The following is a 20342-nucleotide window of genomic DNA, read 5'->3' as shown; positions in this document are numbered from 1 at the left end:
ATGTCATATTCGCACTTTTAGTCGGTAGACCAACCTGACATCAAAATAATGACAGTTTGTCGGCAATGTGCATAAAGCCGGCTCCCTCACGATTTCACAAATATAACGAATATTGTAATAAATATGGCTATAAAAGAATTAATATTGTGTAAAACAAAAGGTTACTGCTTTCAACATTTTGAGAAAATGCATGTGCTTAATCCGGTGAAAGTTCCTTCATTTTGGTGGATCTATACTTTGTTGAGACACAGGGAGAAGGTGGATTTTTTTGCGCTAGTTTACAAGGAACAACGGTTTGCTACTCTTGCCCAGAACGTACCGAAAACAGTCATCAAGTGCCCAACAGCAGGCTTCAGCTAAAAAAATTGGCTGTGGTTTAGCTCTGGTTAAACCTGGTGGCAGCCAGAGCAACAGGCCACGACTACGCTTAGGCTTCACTTTGCTTATGCGATTTAATGCTAATGATGATTTCCTTAGAAAATTTCTGTCTATGCTAGAGAGAACGGACCTTTGCGGCGTCCCTCTATTCCCCAATCTAATGTTTTAGAGTGATAGTCCACCCAGGTTGATGGTAGCAGTCCGACTTGAATGTCCCTGACGTAGTTATAAGCCGTGACTCCAACATTTAGCGTCCTCAGGTTCTCAAGTATGGCTACGTTTTTGACACTATCAAAAGCTTTGAAGACGTCAAGTGCCACAATGACCTTAGAATAAACAGTATTTTTATCGATTACCAGCTCCTTAAGCTGTAGAATGGCATCGCATGCCGTTTGGTTTGATCTGAAGCCTATCAATGTATCAGGATAAAATGTTTGTGGGAGTTTAACGTCCCAAAGCGACTCAGGCAATGAGAGACGCCGTTATCAGGATAATCATTTTGATATTCCATGACTCTATTCAGTTATAGATTGAATTATCTTCTTCATCAATTTTTCAACCCAAGATGTGATGGAAATGGGTCTGACATATTCAAAGCTGAGCTTCTTCTCTGGCTTCGCAATGATGACCAGGTTCGCAGCTTTCTACGATTGCGGTATCTCTCCCTTGTCCCAGCATTCTTGCATACAGGTTGTAAGATTCCGAATGGAACCGACATCACGATTCCTGAGCAAGCTGGTCTTGATTCTCTCCGACCCCGCTGCCGTTTTGATTCTAAGGCTGTTGAGTTCAACCCTCGCTTCCCCGACAGTGATGGGACTGTCCAATACCGGGTTTACCTAGCCCGCCTACTCAAGAACTCCAGAACAGCTAAGGTAGCGATCCTTAACCTCGGCTAAAGTTCCTTTTTCGGACCTGCATATTTACGCACCAGCTATTGAAGCTTCTGTCGAGCCTCCGATATTGTTTACTCTGGAGCTAATAGATGTTGGAGCAGTTTCCATGTTTCGACGCTGCCAATATTCCTATCCATTTGTTACACAAATATTACCCAATTTTGCTTGGTGAGTTCCAATGCATGCCGTTCAATGTCTTTGTTGATTGCTGCAATTTTTTTTCTGAGATTCCTGTCACCTTTTCTCTCGCTGATATTTTATAGCTTCGCTGGCATCGCCAGGGGCGCTGACGAAGATGCTGATGGGAGGGCGGCCTCGCTCGCGCAACAGAGAACGCATTCGGCAAGCGGCCTGGCCAGCAACATCGACAGCACACTACGCCGGCTCACCAGCCGGGGCTACCGAGACCTCTAATGAATGTGGATCACTTTCCTCCTCTTGTGACTCCGGACGACAGCTTCGACGCACGCAACGACGCTCCCGTCGCCTTCCTGCTCTCCAGTTCCCGATTGAGAAGCTGCGGCGCCACTCCATGCACCCCCCCTTGCCACATTCCCTCACCGAGCTGTTTCGGATTTCCCTCTGCCAGGTAACATTACCACACCAGAGCCGCTCCCCACACAGCTCTGCCCACTATCGTCGCCACTGAATGTGCCCTTACCCACGGTACGGCAAGTGCCAAGCATACACGCGTTGGTCTCTTGCCAACCTTCTCAACCAGCTGCCTCATACTACACCGCGGTCTCTCCTAAGTTTGCTTCAGCGGCCTCTACGGACGGCCATCCACCTGCGAGATCCCGTCCCAGGGCGCCTCCTGCCGATCCCTGCTTGCCAGCTGTGGCGCTTGGACTATCACCAGAAGACCCTCTCTCGACCCGGGCCCCAACTCGTTTCTGGTCGCATGCTCGCTTGCTACCTCTAGCCTAACCAGAGTGAGCCCAACTCTTCTTATCGCGGGGCGCGAAGCAAGCCCCTCCCGAAATTTGTCGCTCATCACACGCCAACTGAACCGCAAGGCTCGTATCCCTGCCAGCCTGGCGCCTTCAAAAGTGACTGTACCTTTGCGACAGACAACATAGCCATCGAAGGAGGTGTCATGCTTTCGACGCATTGCAGCATGTCCTATCCAACACTGCCAATGTACTCGGCACTAATACTTCCTTCCAACTCCAAACCCTACGTGACAAACTTGTGCCCTCAGTTCCCAGCAAGCAGCCCCAACGCCACAGTGGGCTCACGTTTGCAAACATTCGGTACACACCGTCACCCGCTTCGACCACTTCCCTACACGGCAGCCCGAGCCCCACGGAGCAGATCGCAAGCCGAATGGCGCGCGGCGTCGTTTCACCGTTGCCAGCGGCCGAGGCATCCCCTTCTCTTCTACGGCTGTGGTTTTCTTGCCATACATTTGCCTACACCGCGTGGGCCATCACACATCTGATATCTGCCGTACATCCCCACGGGGCTGCGTTTTCTGTATTGCCCTTTCCCGGACAGCTACTGGAGGGTGCTCTCCCGGCCAACCAGTAGGCCTTACGATGAAGCACGCCTACCTCATCTTCCGTTCCTTGACGACTTTTCAAGCTGTTGTTGTTGTTGTTGTCCTCTCACAATGGCACATACCCACAAGGGGGATTGGCCATAACCAGGCGGTGACTATTTAAATGACCACTTGCATGTGGCAAGCATGGGATGACCTACCAAGCCTTTCTTATGCGTCATCCTCATCTTCTTTTGGCTCTTCTCACCCTTTGCGAAGCAGCCAGGCTCAAGCACCCGAGCTTGTTTCTCCCGCACGACGGCCTTCACTAACTCTGACCCGAACTTCACTCGCCTGAATAAAATTGGTAGATACCGTTTTATACCGTTTTTATATTGTCTTTTATCGCGCATCGCGCTAGGGGGGGGCAAATGTAGCGGCGTTGGCATCGCCAGCGGCTCTGATGAAGATGGGATGGGATCGATACCTCGCTCGCTCAACACAGAGCGCATCCGGCAACCGGCCTGGCCTCCAACATCAACAGCCCGCTCCGCCTATTTTTTTTCTTCCTTAAACCCACGAGATGTCTATCAACGACTTCCGGATCACCTTCAAATTCAACCAAGCTGTTTTCGTAATTCTGCAATTTGCTCTCGTGAAATCTCCATTTGCTCTTTAGGAGCATAAATAATTTCTGAATTAGCATCCTGGGAGACCTTATTTACCCAACCCACATTTGGTCCAGTAGACTTTCTCTTCGTCTGCGTGGCACCACTATGCTCCTGTGGTTCCTTCGGTGTAGGTTTATCTTTTCCCAGTGATGGAAGTCGAGGTAAAGATTCTGAGCGCCGTCTCGACTTGCTGCGATGCCCCGATTCACTCCTCGAACGGTCTCTAAACAAGCTTTTCCAGCTGCGGCGTTGTTTTTCTGCGTCAGCCTTGCGACGCTATTCATTCTTTCTCGCTTCGTATTCCATCTTCATATCCCTTTGTCGTTTTTTGACTATATATGGTCTTCGGAAGAGTGCCTTGCAGCTCTTATTTCCGGTGATGTGATCCTTGTCATACAGTTGGCACCTCGGCAGTGTCGGCACACACTCGTAGGCCTTCGTCGGGGAAGTTGCCCCACAGTCTCTGCACTCTGCATGCGGGCTGTCTAACACGTCACCACACCACACCAAACATGTTGCATACTTCATATCTCTTCTTGTATAGAAAGCACTTCATTGGCGCCCCGAAACAGATCATCCATTTCGGCACATAGTCGTGACCAACAGTGATGATAACCGAATTAGAGTCGCCCATCCTGCGCGCCAAGAATGAGAGGATTCTGCGGGGGTGAGAAAGCTAATTCCAATTCTTTCTTAGACAGCCTCAGATCGAGACCGCGTACCACGTCCTTGCCACAGCTTTCAGGTGCTGACATGTAAATCGACACCTCGTACTTCGTCTTGTCAAGCTTAGTGGACTTCAGTGCCAACATTTTTTTTGGCATCGTCCTCGTTGGGCGTGCTGTATATCAATGTCCCCTGCTTGTCGTTCACGACGATCCTGTCGTCCCATTGACCTTTCCGCCACGAAGTACAATCCGCCATCCTTATTACTCCGCCAATCACTGGCATCGAGAGCTTGGTTAGGGTCAGTCCTTCTTTGGGCCTGATAATAATCTTGTGATCCGCGTTCAGAGGACGCGTCAGGTGCGACGCCACCCACGGCTCCGCGAGCTTTCTTCCCGCCGCTTTATACGAGAGTCACCACCAGACGTCTTACTTGTTGCCACTGTATCCGACCGGCGTCTCCCTGCCGGCTTTCCCTACCCCACCGCTGTACTTTTTTACGGTGCCATCTGGGCTTTCTCGTTGTTGGTCCTCCTGAACCTCTGTGACACGCTCCGATACTTTCGTCACCAAGTCCGCGCTGTGATGTTCTGCCAGATCGACATCCGTACCCTAAACGCTCACTGCCATCGTGATGGTGACGCCACAGTCTCTAGGACCTGACGTGGGTGGTCCTCGGCCACCGCTCAGGCCGCATCAGCATTAGGCCTAACTTTTGGCTGATTGAGGCTTTCGGCGTGGTAGAATACACAAAACGCGATAAAATCCTACAAGCTTCGCTTACTGTCTTGGTAATAGTATTCACAGGATGTTTACCACGTCTGCGGCACACACACAACACTTTTTCAGCAGTCCAATGTCGTTTTCCGTCCTAAAGGATGGTCATTCCACGGAGCCGAAGTGCCTCACGTCGCGCCCCTGGTTGTCCGATTGAAACCTGCTTGAGACCCAAGGGACTCTGGTGAAATGGGCGCAAGACGGGGTCTTGTCATGCGGTGTCCCAGAATAAGGACGCCGACCATGTAGCAGGGCCTCTCCCAAGAGATCGTCTTCAGACGCCTCCAAACCCGCTCTCTGTCATCCCCTCAGCTGTTATCCCACTATTGTGGCACGTCCCCTGCATGCTTCCTATGCGGCGACAGTCATGCCACACTCTCCCACATGCGTTTCGGCTGCCGTGTTGACCCTAACCTGCTGAAAAAGCACGCCACCTCGAACTGGGAGGACTGGGAGGTCCCACTCACGTCTGCTGACCCGACATCGCTGCTTGCTGTGGTGGCTCGGGCTGCCGACATCATGTCCCGATGTGACCTACATGATGCAATGCGGGAGCGCGCAGTGGCCCAGGGACCCATCAGGGTCTAAATAATAATAATTCGTGTTGGGGGAAGGTAAATAGCGCAATATCTGTCTCATATGTCGATGGACACCTGAACCGCGCCGTAAAGGAAGAAATAAAGGAGGGATGGAAAGAATGAAGGAAAACAAAGGTGCCATAGTGGAGGTATCATTTCTACCACCTAGAGATGTTTATCGTGCTCTGAAATTGTAAAGCACACCGGAGAATTAACGTTTTGCCTCCATAAAAACGCAGCCACCGCGGTCGGGTTCGCACCCGGGAACTTCGGATCAGTAGTCGAGCGCCCTAACCACTGACACACCACGGCTGGTTGTCTAAAACTTGCAGAAATAAACCAGTGTGCCTTTTTGTCAGTCTGTTTGTGGCTTGCAAATTTGTTTCCACCAAATAAAAGTTTTCACCACCACCACAGACCCGCCGCGGTGGCTCAGTGGTTAGCGCGCTCGACTACTGATCCGGAGTTCCCAGGCTCGAACCCGACCGCGGCGGCTGCGTTTTCATGGAGGCAAAACGCTAAGGCGTCCGTGTGCTGTGCCGTGTCAGTGCACATTAAAGATCCTCAGGTGGTAGAAATTATTCCGGAGCCCTCCACTACAGCACCTCTCTCTTCCTTTCTTCTTTCACTCTCTTCTTTATCCCTTCCCTACTTCGCGGTTCAGGTGTCTGCCGATATATGAGATATATACTGCGCCAGTTCCGTGCTCCCAAAACCAATAATATTATTATTAATATTTTTATCATATATCGTAGGACACCTGAACCGCATTGTAATGGAAGGGATAAAGGAGGGGGTGTAAGAAGAAAGAATGAGAGGTGCCGTAGTGGTGGGCTCCGGAATACTTTCGACCACGTGGGGATCTTTAACATAAATTGACATCGCACAGCACACGGGCGCCTTAGCGTTTTGCCTCTATAAAAACGCAGAAGCCTAAAACCTTTTACAAATTGTACCCCGTTGCTAAATGCAGTGAAACGACGAATCTGTAAGAAACCTTGAAAATACTCTCCGGATCAGTAGTCGAGCCCTCTAGCCACTTAGCCACAGCGGCGGGTATTAAATATCCCCAGCAGGTCGAAATTATTCCGAAGGCCTCCACTACGGCACCTCTTTCTTCTTTCACTGTCAACTTATGCCTTTCCCTTTCGGCGCTGTTCTGGTGTGCAATGAAATATGAGACAGATAGGCCTGCCCAAAAACTCGCAGTGCGCCATCAAGCTAAGCCGAAGGTCAAATGACGCTTCAATTTGAACCCTAACTGAAGGCTCTCCTTAGATGTGGCTGTGACGTCATACCACGCGACTTACCCCTTACTCCTAGGCCAGCGCTCGCCGCCTAGACACCGCAGACGTGGAGCCAGAACCTGTCTCCGGGACGTGCTCTTCCACAGAGCATTAGAGGCGCCGGGCTGTTTCTAGCGATCCCTACGACAGAGAGCGTCACGAAGCCACGTTGGCTTGAGAGAACTCACGAAAGCGGACTCGTGGAGTTGGTGAAACCGACGAAGAACTGAAGGCTTGTCTCGAGAAGCAACGACACAGGTAACAAGGGTATCTCAAGTGGAAGAGGGCAGCTGATGCTGCAAATGTCTCTGCGCGAACATCGGTTGTCTTTCGATCCTTATAACCTGACCTTATAGCCACATTCCGCGACTTGTCCTGGGGTTTTTTAAGAACGCTGTTTTATTTTTTCGGCAACGGTTAGTTTCTTGTAGTGAATAACTTCCTTTCCGGCGATATAATGTATTCGTATGCGGTGAAGAGTCATTGCTTTGGACGGAGCAGTCCATTGATGGCTAACTAACACAAAATGGACCGAACATACATTTGTGTCCGTAAAATAAAATCTGGTACCATTAAAACAAAGCAGACGCTACATGATAATGAAGATACTGAATTGTTATGACGCAAGGGCATCTGCGCCCAAATAGTGCAATGGCACAAGGTATTTTTGATTTGCTAAAAGCGAGTCAAAGGCCCATTTCCCAAGCATTTCGCCCTGATTAAGCCGAGCGCCAGGCCGTGGAAAGCATGTACCCACAGTATCACCGTTGGGTGCCCGGCGGCTATGGGGATCGAACCCCGCACCTCCCGCATGCGAGGCGGATGCTAACCCACTAGGTCACCGCTGCGGTTTTTTTGTCTTTATTGCCAGTTCTGCGGTGTTTGACATGATGGGGTTTCACATAATGTCTACATGATGGAACCGCTATACAAAAATGCAAGTGCAAATTTATTTCTAAAAAGTCAGCTGTCTTGTTTTCATTGGGTTGTTGCACTTGGCTAAACGAGGCAGGGGCGGGGCATCACGCGGTCTCTGTGTTGATGAAATTAGCCAATGGAACTACCGCGCACTCCCGGGGGTAGCCGCCACATCACACTTTTCTGACGCTTATGGATGGTTTTCCTTCCAAGTCCTAACACGCAGTGAACTGCCCGAAAGAGGGTGGCGACCGTGAACGAACAGCGTTACGTTAGGAGACGACGTCTGGCGAAGATATGGAGCTCAGCGGCTGTTCTGCACACACGTTACCACTGTTGTGCTACTTAATCGTACCATCGACTCTCCACCCCTCTGGCTTCTGTACTGTGACAATTTTCTACTCCTACTGGGTGCTATTCCTACCCTAGAACCAGGTAGTTGTGGCCAGCTTGTCAAGGATACTGACCGTCATAAGGGTACATGCTTGGGCTTATTGGTTCCTAACCTTAGCCCGCCCATATCGATTAGTACCAAGTTTTGAAGGTTTAATTTCGTGTACTTTCACTGTTCTGCATTCTTCGGTTTAGAAGAACGAATCGTTTTCCGCACAGCTGTAATTTTATGCTTTTGTTTGTTTGCATCATATTATGCTGCTTTGGATTTGCTGTGAATATATTTTTCGTTGTCTCCCTTCAAGTATTCTTATGATTGTGTTGTAACGCTCTTCCCACAACTGTAATAAGAAATAGGCGCTTTGTGTTACGTTATAAATAAAGAAAAAAGTCGAACCCCTTACTTATGGCGAAGGTTCCCAGCCTTCGGTAGAAATTATCTCTGTGAACAGCGAGTAGCCGTATTGACGTGACCACCTCGCTCTAAGAACAAGATAAGCAGGACAGGATGCAAAAGAGAACTAGTGCCGAGACTACAGATACGATGAACGAGATACAACATATCTGTTTATTCAACTAAAGAGGAAATGAGTGGAGATGTTGACAGGTCATATATGAGGACACGCAGTTTGTGTGCCCGATGTATTGATAATAATTGCTTATATTACAGATAACAAAGCAAATTGCTTATTTGCTCAGATGCCCAGTAGGCCTCTTTTATGGCTCCACTTCAAGTCTGTTGTCTCAAAGAGATATAATATAGCTCTATATACACATCACGTCCATGAAAACGAAGCTACAGGTAGCCAATGCATTGAATTTTTTGTAGCAGTTTGTACAAAATAAGTTTTCACTACTTCTAGGGGCTAACCTTTCGAATTTGCAGCGCTTTATAAACACATTCTTTTGTCATTTCGCTGTCTAGTAAGTTTACATTTTTGCTGTTTGCAGTGGTTGTCAAATTACTTCCAATTTTTTTTTATTCCGGATAGCCTTTGGACAATCTTAGCTCTTCAACGTGGGTTTTACAGAGAGCTTAAGCACTGTTGGTAACGGGGTTGCATCAACTCGCAGAATCCCGGCGGAAGCGACAGCGCCCCATCGGACTCTATGTTCCGCAGCACGGATAGGGCCTCGTCGCCGTCCATGATGCCCCACGTGACCGGGCCGCTGATGAAGTGCTCAGCGGTCATGGTCAGGAAGCTCAGCTTGGGAAAGAAAGGACGCATCACCACTTTCAGCTGCAGCGGGGAACCCGTGCCGCGGCTCCTCACGCACTGCTCCTGGGCCCAGCGCACGGCGAGTTCCGCCACCAGTATCTGCGGGACGTACCTGATATGCCCACAGAAAACTTCAAAGAAAGAATGAGTGTTTGTGTAGCGACGGCTACACTACGGTAGTATTTCGAGCCTTCAGCGTGGCGGCTCCGCAACCCTGCGGCTGCGCCACCACGCCGCGGCTAAACCGCCAAGCCATCGCTTCACTACCACGCTGTCACGTGGTTGGTCACATGGTCGAAATAAAGGTGAAGAAATCAATACTAGTCGAAATCAAGAGGAAGAAATGGGCTTGGGCCGGGCACGTAAAGCGACGGCAAGATAACCGTTGGTCCTTAAGGTTAATAGAGTGGATTCTAACAGAAAGTAAATGTTTGAGTGGGCGGCAGCAGGTTAGGTGGGCAGAGCAGATAAGGAGTTTACAGGCATAGTGTGGATGACGCTGGCGGAGGACAGGTTAATTGGAGAGACATGGGAGAGGCATTTGCCCTGCAGTGGGTGTAGTCAAGCTGATGAAGTTGATGAAATAAAACAAAAATGCAAGATTTTATTAAGTAACAGTTATCACGCAACATATATGTAACGAAATAAACAAAGCAAGAAAAAATAATAATTATAAAAAACACAAATGAAGCAAAAATAATAGTAGTTACAAAGCAAAGAAAGACAACCAGCAAGAAGAGACACTAAGTGACGCAGAAAATAATATGAAAAATTTAGGGACAAAGAAGACAGGGAAAAAAATTCGCAATTCCACTGACAAGCATACTTAAGTGCAATTCTCTGGACCGAAAACAAACCTTTATTAAGGAAATAGAGAGGATGAGCCGACGTAGTTGGTGAATACCGATATCTTCTTGGGCCGTGTCCGTATAGGCTGGGATGCCCCAAAATCCCGCCACCTCACGAGCCCGGCGTGCAAGGGCAGCTTGTGGTGTCACACTCGAGCACTCGAGGCGAAAGATCTCCCAAGCCTCTATAGTGGGGGTGGGGTGGGGAGTGAAGTGGGGACTGTGTTGGCAGGCCCACCCCATGTGGGATAGGGAACAGAGCTCATCACAGTGTGGACACAAAGGATTCACTTTCGGGGCCTAGCGAGCAGCTATGGCGGTACACCAGTAGGTGTTCGTCTGTAGCTGTCGTCGAATGCGTTCGTCTGCCTTCGACAGCCCTTTTGCCGAAGGAAGGAACTGGTGATGCCTGTCTTTCTAATAGTCGACGATATCTCGAAACTGCAGAAGCGGTCGGCTAGGCTCATCGGTTGGCGAGCAGGCGGTAGTAGGTGTCCGGAGGATAACCGCTCGGGCAGCCGCATTCGCAGCTTCGTTACTACGGAGTCCCTGGTAGGCTGGCGACCACAGGATGCGTCTAGGCAGGCTTGCACTCGGTGTCTTTATCGGTGTTGTAGAGTATATGTCAAACGCTAGAGGACATACCTCGTCCCTGTCATAACTCTCGCAAGCGAAACGTGAGTTGAGATGACAGCCTTTGCATTGGGGGTCTACGACCGCAAGGGATAAAGCGACGTCTTCAGCCCGGTGGGCATTCTCGGCGCGGAAGGAGAGCTCATTGGTTTGCTAGTTGTGGTGGACTACGGCTGCCGTGTAGTGGCCGGGTGGACTCTGACCTGCGATGTCAATGCCTTGAAAATTGGTTTTGAGGAAATAAAATGGGGCAGTAACTGTCTCAAATGTCGGTGGGCACCAGAACCACGCCGTAAGGGAAGGGAGGAAGGTGCGAGTGAAAGAAGAGAGACAAAAAAGTGCCGTTTTGGACTGCTTCGAAAAAATTACAGGATTGCAGTAGCTCTTGCCTCAGCCAAGTCGGAGCTACTGCAATCCTGTAATTTTTCTGGAGCCGTCCGCAGTGGCACCTCTTTGTCTCTTGTCTTGCACTGGCATCTTCCTCCCTTTTCTTACAGCGTGGTTCAAATGCCAACCGAGATGTGAGACAGTTACTGCCCGATGTCCTTTCCTCAAAAACCCATTTCGAAATGGTGGTAGTGGATTTATTAAACATAATCGTAAAAAGGAAGGAAAATATTTTTGATAGCCCCGGCATCTGCTATCGATACTGATGCAACTGAGCTGGGGCAGCGGAAATAAAGAATGTAGAAATGAAATGAAAGAGGTGAGGGTACAGAAAGAGAGGATAGGGGGAGCAGTTATATGGACAAACTATTTACACAATAAGAAATGTGCCCAGGTTGTGCGCGTGATTAGTTCATTTTAGAGGAATTAAATCACACACGCGCACAGCACTGTGTTGGTTACAACTGGAGTGGGACGTCCAGTTATTAATCGTTCAATTTAGCAACTGGCGGAGTGTTCTGTCACTGCGTGTAACTACCTGACTGAGAACAGACGGGACGTCAAGCCCGTGTGTTCGAGGAATGCACAGAGGCTCACCAAAGTTCGCTCACGAGTGCGCGCACTGCCCTGCGGCCACAATAGCGTCTTGATGGAGTCTGGTAGTATGCACTGCGCCCTACATGCCGCGAGCATATCGCGACGAGCATCGGCGAACGCGGCACAGTGTTTCCACTGCACCGCACATCACTCGTCGCGATTCCGTGATGCACCCGGCGTTCCCCGGGCCACACGCAGCCAATGCGTGCGCGGAGTATCATTGCACGTTGTGACCGTATAAGTCCGCGACAGCCGGTGATACTGTCGGTGCGCTCACCTCCTGCGATGCGTGGGTGGGGGTGCTACTTTCGGAGATGGTTGTGGATGGCCCCACGTACGTCCTCAAGCGCAAGATGCAGATCGCTGGCAGGCGGTTGGTGTGCAGCGGTCGCTAGGTCGTCAGCTTCTTCGTTGCCGGCGATGCCGCAGTGGCCGGGTACCCACTGTGCACGCACGGAACATCCGCTCTGCGCGAGGCGCTCGATGCGCGAGCGAATTTCCCGCACTAGTGGAGCACCGTGGCCGTTAGATTGCAGGCGGCTGAGGGCGACGAGGGAGTCGCACAGCAGAGCACTCCTGGGCGGCGGAGGGCCGAGGGTGAGCAGCAGGTCCAGCCCGAGCCGGATCCCCATCAACTCCGCCGTGGTGGAGGAGCCCAGGAATGTTGTGTGTTGCTGGCTGTGCAGTCGCAGGGCGGGGATGGCCGCCGCCGCAGCAAGGAAGCAGCTGTCGCCGGCTACTGAGCCGACGGTGTACACGAGGAGATGGTACTGCAGCTCCTCGCGTATGACGGCTCTGGCCAGCTGCTGCACAGCACACAGAGGTGTGCTCTGTTTTCCCGCAATGCCGACGATATCTCGCTGTACCTCTGAGGCAGCAGGCCAGGGCGCGCAGGACCCGTAGGGGGTGGGCATTGTGTCAATTGCTCATACTCTAGCAGCACCGCGCCCATTCGTGAGCGCGGGTGCGAGCGCATACGCTGCAGCAGCGAGCCGCCGTGAGGTGCCCGGTGAAGCCGGTCGATGTGATTCAGTGCCTTGCGCGATGCTTGGAGCTCAAGTGGCCACGCTCCTGCCTCGGCCAAAGTTGCGGCGCACTGCGAGTTTTTGGGTAGGCCTAGGCACACGCGCAGGGATTTGCGGTGCTGGAGCTCGAGTTTCTTCCAGCCCTGCTTGCGCACCGTGACGAGCGGCAGCGCATAGAGCACCGCCGCAAAAGCTGCGGCATTGTATAGCCGCAGCACGGCTTGCTGGGAGATGCCCTGGCCTCGAGCGGTGAGCTTGTGCACGGCGGCGGTGATCCTCTTCATCTGCAGACAGGCCTTGTTCGCCGCGGGGCTGGAGGGAAGGCGCCAATCGATGTCTAGACCAAAGTACCGCACCAATTTATGCCAAGTCCCGTCCAGTGACAGTGGCGCAAGGTGCGCGCGCGATCATGAAACGCAGGCCATGGCCACCGATTTGCCCGCGCTCAGCGACAGACCAAGGCAGCGCAAGCTGGCATCGATTGCGGTCAGGACTTCCTGAAGGCACCCCCGCACGCGGAACGCCTCGCCTGGTGGTTCCCGGCACCACAAAGCTATGTCGTCTGCATATACATGTACACATGGTGTCGGCCGCTCGTGGGGAGGGAGGCCGGCACCACCGACATGGCCACATTAAACAGAAATGGTGATAAGACAGAACCCTGCGATACGACCATTTCCACCGGGCGAGGCTTGGAGAGCTTACCCCTACTCGTACACGCATGGTGCGCCTGCTCAGGAAGCCATGAACGTATCGCAAAAGGCGCCCGCACACCGGCCCCCTCAAGCACCGCGAGAATTGGTGCACGGTGAACGTTGTCAAAAGCGCCCGAAACATCTAGTAGTAGCAGCAGCGCAATCTGGCCTGTAGCCCTGGCATGCTCCAGCGCTGTAACAACGTCCAATGTAGAATCAGCCGTGCTCCGCATCCCACGGAAACCCGTCTGCCGCTCGTCAAACAAATCAGCCTCCGCAGCCCGCTCGTTCAGACGCTGCAACGCCATATGCTCCACGAGCTTACCTGCCGCCGATTTTAATGCCACTGGCCGGTATCCGCTCAGCTCCGTAGGTGGGCGCCCTGCCTTTCGGATGGGACAATTGACCGCCGTTCGCCAATCATCCGGTAGCTCCCGCGTTCCCACACCAGGTTGATCTGCTGCAGGAGGATCTCTCGTTGCTGCGCATCCAGGTTTCGCAGCATCTGGTATGTCACCCCGTCCGGTCCGGGCGCCGAGCGGCGGCGGCAGCGCTGCAGCGCACTGTTCACTTCCACCGCAGTGAACGGCGCATCACATGGACCTTCCGAGGCGACGAGCCAGGGACTGCTGTCGCTTCTGGGGCTCTCAGGAGCAGCTCTGTTAGCTGCGTTAGCGGGGCTGGTCGGCGCGAACTGATCGGCAAACCGCTCTGCCAACTCTTCAAAGCTGAGCCCACTGGAGATTGCGAGGGCGGCTAGCGGTTGACGGTTTGCCTGTGGTTCGGTGATGCGCCGCAAGGTGTCAAGCAGCCGCTGTGAGCAGACATCTTCCTCCATCCTTTGGCATAGTGAAGCCCACTGCCGGCGGTATAGCTTGTTGGTTGCGGGCGCTGCCGCGTCCAAGCTTGTTGTAGACAGTCCAGTCGGCGGCTCTGTCAGTCCGTTGCGCCCGTCGCTCTGCGCGATCTCTCTTCTCGCGCAGATTGAGCAGCTTCATATCAGGTGTGGGCTTCCCTGCCCTTACCTCTGCTCGTTGGTTGGCTGCGAGAGCGCTTCGGACTAGGCTTGAAAAGAAATCTGCGCCAGTGGCCGCCGCCTCCTCGACCGCCCGCCTGAACGCACTCCAGTTGGTAATGGAGTAGGCACGTTCATGGAAGGTGGCTTGTGTAGTCCCACTGCTGAAAGCCAGCAAAGAGATGACAGACGCGGCCTCGTATCGTCCTGTATCGCTGATGTCGTGTGTGGCTAAGCTCATGGAGAAGATGGCAAATAAGCGTTTGTCTCGGTGGCTTGAGAATAGAAGGGCACTACCAACATGCATGACTGGATTCCGCACAGGTTTAAGCGCGCAAGATAGCGTCCTTGACTTGATAAGCCACATTGCACATCAGAGTGCTTTTGGACTTTCAACACTAGCTATTTTCCTAGACGTATCAAAGGCTTATGATAGCGTCCTCCAGAGCTTAATACTGAATAGCCTGCAGGTCATAGGCGTACAGGGCTATCTTCTGCGATTCATTCACTCATTTCTTAGTGATCGTAAATTTCGAGTGCGGTTAGGCAGTACAATGAGCTCCGAAAGGGCGGTATCGCGAGGGGTACCTCAGGGTAGTGTCCTGTCCCCAACGCTCTTTAATGTTGTCATGGCTGGTCTTCCCGCAAAAGTGCAAAAACATTGTAGGCATGTCCATATGTCGATATATGCAGACGACATTTGTCTTTGGTTAAGCGGATATCAACACAAACGCTTAGCTCTATTAGCACGACAGGCCGTGCTTTCAGTTAAATGTTACCTTCAAGGTGTTGGGTTGACTCTCTCGGTGGAAAAATCTGGCTTCGTCCTGTTTCCAGGTAGGGGACGACGGTATGCGCGGCTGAGCATAGACCTTGATCAGTCTTGCCTTCGTCAGGTTAACCACCAACGTTTTTTGGGCGTCACTATTGACTCACGTCTACAGTGGCGACGAGCTGTGGACTCGATTGTGGCTTCACTATCTTTGCGTATCAATGTTCTTCGTAGAGTTGCTAGTGAGCAATGGGGAAACCATCCTGCTTCAATGATCAGGCTTCACGATGCACTGGTGACAAGTCGCATAATGTACCAGCTCCCTTTAATTTCCCCCCTCGGTATCGCAGCTGGAACGCCTTGAGGTTTTGCACCGAATGGGACTAAGGAGGGCTCTCGGCGTTCCACAGGCTGCTCCAAACAATGCAGTACTGTATGAGTCTCAATCGAAACCTCTTCGGCTAGCCGCTTCGCAAAGACGTTTGCTGCAAATTGGCCGCCTCAGAGAGACTGTTGCCGGGAGAGCGCTTCTACAGCGCCTTCGAAAGAGATATGAGTCCCGGGCGTACTTGGCTTTAAATACTCTTCTTTCTCTGGGTCTCGACCTTCGAGATCGACCTAAGACGTTGAAGCGACCTTGGTCCTTTCCGAGCCTCGATTGTTCCTTGACAATTCCCTACGTTCGCGCTAAGCGGAATTCGCTTTAGCGGCAATGCGTTCGCTCGTACTGGAACATCTTGTGACCGAATATGCCAGTCATCTTCAAATTTTTACAGACGGCTCAGTGGACAAGGTCAGAGGATCTAGTGCAGCTGCTTTTCATATTCCGTCTTTGAAGTATGATCGGTCTGTTCGATTTGCTGAAGTCGTAGCTCTAAAGAAGCTACGGTGTTGTACGCCTCAACCTACTGTCATAAATACGGATTCAAAATCTGCCCTTCAAAGGTTAGAGTACGGGTTCCCCACTGATGCCTTGAGTCTTAGATCCCTACGCTTGGTGCAGAATCTACATAGCAAAGGCTTCTCTATACGTTTTCAATGGTTGCTCTCGCACATAGGTGTCTTAGGCAACGAGATAGCAGACAACCTCGCCCATACAGCTCTCTCCGGGATTCCAGTAGATGGAGTCCCTCATGAAGGCAAGCAAATGTTCAGAGATGTGGTGTTGTGCCACTTCAGTTCTTTGTGGAGCTCTCCTCATCAGCCATGTGTGACTAAGGGTCTCAAAAGGTACCAAGCCACTTTTCTGCACCGCGTTCGCACGGATTCTGCTCGTACGCCGGCGTGGATGTATAAGACTGGCCTAGCGTCGTCGCTACGGTGGAGCAATTGCCGGCAGCAACTGCAAGGCTAATCCCACCGGTAGTTTACAACCACTCAACTAAACTCAACTAGGCACGTTTGGGTCGCGCCTTCAACGCAGTGGGTTCGATTAGGATGGAGTAATGATCCGAGCCCCATAGAGATGGTGATCGGCGCCATGTTGCCTCGATGCCTCTGGATGCGAAGGCAACGTCGATTCAGGAGGTGGTTGTTCCGCGTCGTCGAAAGGTGGGCTCGCCGGTGTTCAAGGGGGTGAGTCCCAGCTTCGTTGCTGCGTCGTGCAGGTCATCTCCACGCGCGGAGTAGCGCGCACTGCCTCACGCACTATGGTGGTCGTTAAAATCACCATAGATGATTTGGCGCAGGGCACAACACTAAGACAGAGCACGAAAACACAGCGCGTTCCACGCGACAGGTGGACGCACATAAACACTGGCCACCGACAAGTCGACACCACCGACGCACACTGTCACCACCACGCACTCCTGGGCATCAGATATCGCCGCCGCCGAGGCGATGAGGGTGTTCTGAACGTCCTGCCGCACGTATATCGCGCATCTTGATTTCCCGGGGCGATGAGATATGTCACAACAGGACACTGCGGCACAGGTGGGTTCCTCGCACGTGGTGGCTGAGTGGTAGCCAATGTAGCCAGATAGCCGCATCTGGGGCTCCCCGTCATGTGAACGTACGTACGTCTCCTGCAGCGCGATAACTTCCGGCGAATCCTGTGCGATGCGAACTCGCATTTCGGAGTACCGCGCCGCAAGTTAGCGCACGTTCCACTGCAGATTGGATGGTATACGGGAGGGAGTCAGGCGGCTAGCCATCATGCTGGCTTATCTGTGCGGGAGCACCCACTGCTTCTAAGCAAGCCCGGTGTCCATCGGTGCCCTCCGGGAAAAGTGCGCTGAGGGCGCGCAACGCCAGCTTTAGGCGCGCGGTCTCCGCCTCCCGTGCTTATAGGGGCTGGCCATGAGAAGCGGCCGCAGGCTCGGGCCGCGCTGTACGGGACGCCGGGCATCCGGATCGCCGCTGCTGCTGCCGGCGCTGCCGCTGCTTCGGCGGCTGCTGCTGGGGTGTTCCCCTGACGGCTTGCGCATAAGAAAGCGCGCGCGGCGTCTGCTGATGTTGCTGTGATGGGGCCGCTGTTTCAGCCTGGACGACGGCTCAGAGCACCCGCCTGAACATCGGTGCCATGGATGTGTCCATTAAAGCGGTCACTTGACGCTCTCGCTGCCAGTGCGGGTACGATGGCTGCGTGCCGCCCCCGCAGTTAATGAAGCGGGGCTTGCTCGCGCAGGTACCAGGCTCGTACGGCCCGCCGCAGCGCGTGCATCGGGTAGAAGCGCGACATACCTCAGTGGCATGCCCCAGGCGGGCGCACTTGCCACACTGCAGCGACCGGGGACGGCAGGAGCGGACCGCAAGCCTGCGCTTGAATATGGTGATGAACGCCGGTGGTGTCGGCGCCGCAAAACGGAGAGCGAGTGTGCTGCCCGCCAGAGATGCCGACACCATCGGCACCGTTGACTCCGCCGCCGCTAGCAGCTCCTCCGCCATCCTGCGCCCGTCCACACTGAAGACCAGGCCGGAGCTTTGATTACGAGGAGGAGGCTCCTTGGCGCAGACCGGCACGCCGCGGATGACGGCTGTGGCTAGCAGGGCCTGGAGAGCATCGCTGCTCACCGCGTCCACTGCCGCCACATTCCGCCGCATGTCTACCCGGGCGGCGAGAACGCCCGGGCGCGATCCGATCTCCTCGGCCAACTCTCAGCCCTGTTCCCTGGTGAAGGCGGTGCCCCGGTTCGCAAGCCGGAACAGCACCGTTCCTACCAGGCTGGACGGAACGTCCACGGCAGCCGCAGCTCGCTCCAGGGCAGCTCTCCGACGCGGCTGCGCCTTGGTAGTGATGGTGCGCCATGGGATCAGGCTGGCCCTAGCATCAGCATCGCCGCTGTCTGCGGCGCATTGCTGCGGCACGCCGCGGAGTAGGGCGCGCTAGCCACCAGCAGACGAAGCCCCAGCCCCAGTCTTGTCTCGTGCGGTGGGATTTGGTGAGGTTTCACCCCGTTTTCTTCCGGACGCTGTCGCCCCAGCATCAGCAGCAGGCGGGAGGTGGGCTCCATGGGGCTCGTGCTGGGCAGACCCTCCTCCATCGAGTGTGGAGGCAGAGGGAACAGTGACGGTGGGGGGGCTTCGTGCTTCCCGTCTGGCCACCGCGATGTCCCTTTTAGTTTCCGAGTCCTCCTCCTCGGACCCCGTTGAGCGTCGCCGTTTCCTGAGAACAGACTCGTCCATCGGGGTGCACATGCTCTCCTAAGCTGCAGTTGTCCGCGGTGAGCCCGCAGCAGCAGCATCATGGCGAGAGGGCATCACAGCCGGTTCCCCAGCTGTAGCAATGCCGGAAGTAAGCGTAGGGGTAGCCAGTAATGGCGGGAAGGGAGCCGCCATGGAGTTCTGCATCTGGTGACCGAGCGCCATGGCATCCCTCAAGGCTAGAACGCGTGGGTCCACCGGCGACACGTCAAAGGTCCTGATGACGGACTCGAGTTTCTCCGAGGTGGTGATGAGCGCCGCCATCAGGCACCTCACCGTGTCCCGCAGATCAGCGATCTCAGCCTGCATTCGCCGAATGGTGCTGGATGACCTTGCTCTGGTTGGCGTTCGTCTCCATGATCGTGAGCGTGAGCGGCCTGCCCTGCGTTGTTCATTGTCACCGCCGAACACAGGCCTTCGCTCGTTCACGGTGTCTGTGGCCTCCATGGGGAGACCCCGCAGCGCCGCGGAGCCTTAGGCCCAGCGTCCGAAGGAGCAGAGAGCAAAAAACGCCTCCGCTCGCTTCGAGCGCCGCCGAAGAATCTCCCCCGTCGTGGCGGAGACTTATTTATATTTCCCTAGCTGTGGTTTATTTTAAAGCGATACGAAAAGGAAGGAAAATAAACCATTACTGGGGGAAAAAGCCACCTTGGTTCGCGTCACGCAGCCTCAGTTTCTTTGCTTACTGACGCACAGAAGGCAGGTTTGTCGCCATGGTATTCGTAGTGAGCTGGCGCCCTGTGGGCACCTAAGCGTAATTTTCAGGTACGTGGCGGGGCTATATCAGAGTTTTAACCAAGTTAATACCTTTTTTATTATTTGAGCCGAAAAAAAAACAAAAAAGTGGTGTGTGGTTAAGCATTGCTAAACATAAAATAAGTACGAAAACAGGGCTTTTTGGAGCCCCTGTGGGCACCTAGGCGGCGTTTTCAGGTACGTGGCGGGGCTGCAGAAAGCCGTGTCCTCGTACTTATTTTATGTTTAGCAATGTGTAGGGTTCGGCGCGCTGTCGCATCTTTTTGTACATGTGTTGCGAATATTCCACGAGAGGGCAGTGACCTAGGCTGCGTGTCCGGTTTTGTTTTATTTTGTTTTGCTTTGGTGCACGCCGTTAGAAGGGGACTGATGCCTTTTTGATTAGTCTTCCCAATCGTCCTTGCGGTTTCTTTCGCCGTTCCGCACGGCGGGGCTATCTCCCGGCCTCGACCTTAGACCCCTGTCCCCTTGGCGAAGGATTGTGAGACCACCTAGGGGTAAGGGAAAGCGCTGACATCAGTTCTGAGCTTTCCTATTCATGAAAACTGATGAGCCGCAGTTAGCAGTTTGTTTTTACGTGTGGAAAGGGGCGCGGGCATCTTCGGGGTGTACCCACGAAGGAAGCCGCGCCCGTCTGCTTCTTCTCTAGCTACTTCTAGCTGAGAGGCGCTCGGTCTGGCCGAGTGCGGAGGGAGTGACCGTTGAGAGC

Source organism: Amblyomma americanum, chromosome 5 (genome assembly GCF_052857255.1).
Source record: "Amblyomma americanum isolate KBUSLIRL-KWMA chromosome 5, ASM5285725v1, whole genome shotgun sequence".
In the NCBI taxonomy this organism is placed as follows: Eukaryota; Metazoa; Arthropoda; class Arachnida; order Ixodida; family Ixodidae; genus Amblyomma; species Amblyomma americanum.
Note: the sequence above shows the minus strand (reverse complement) of the source record.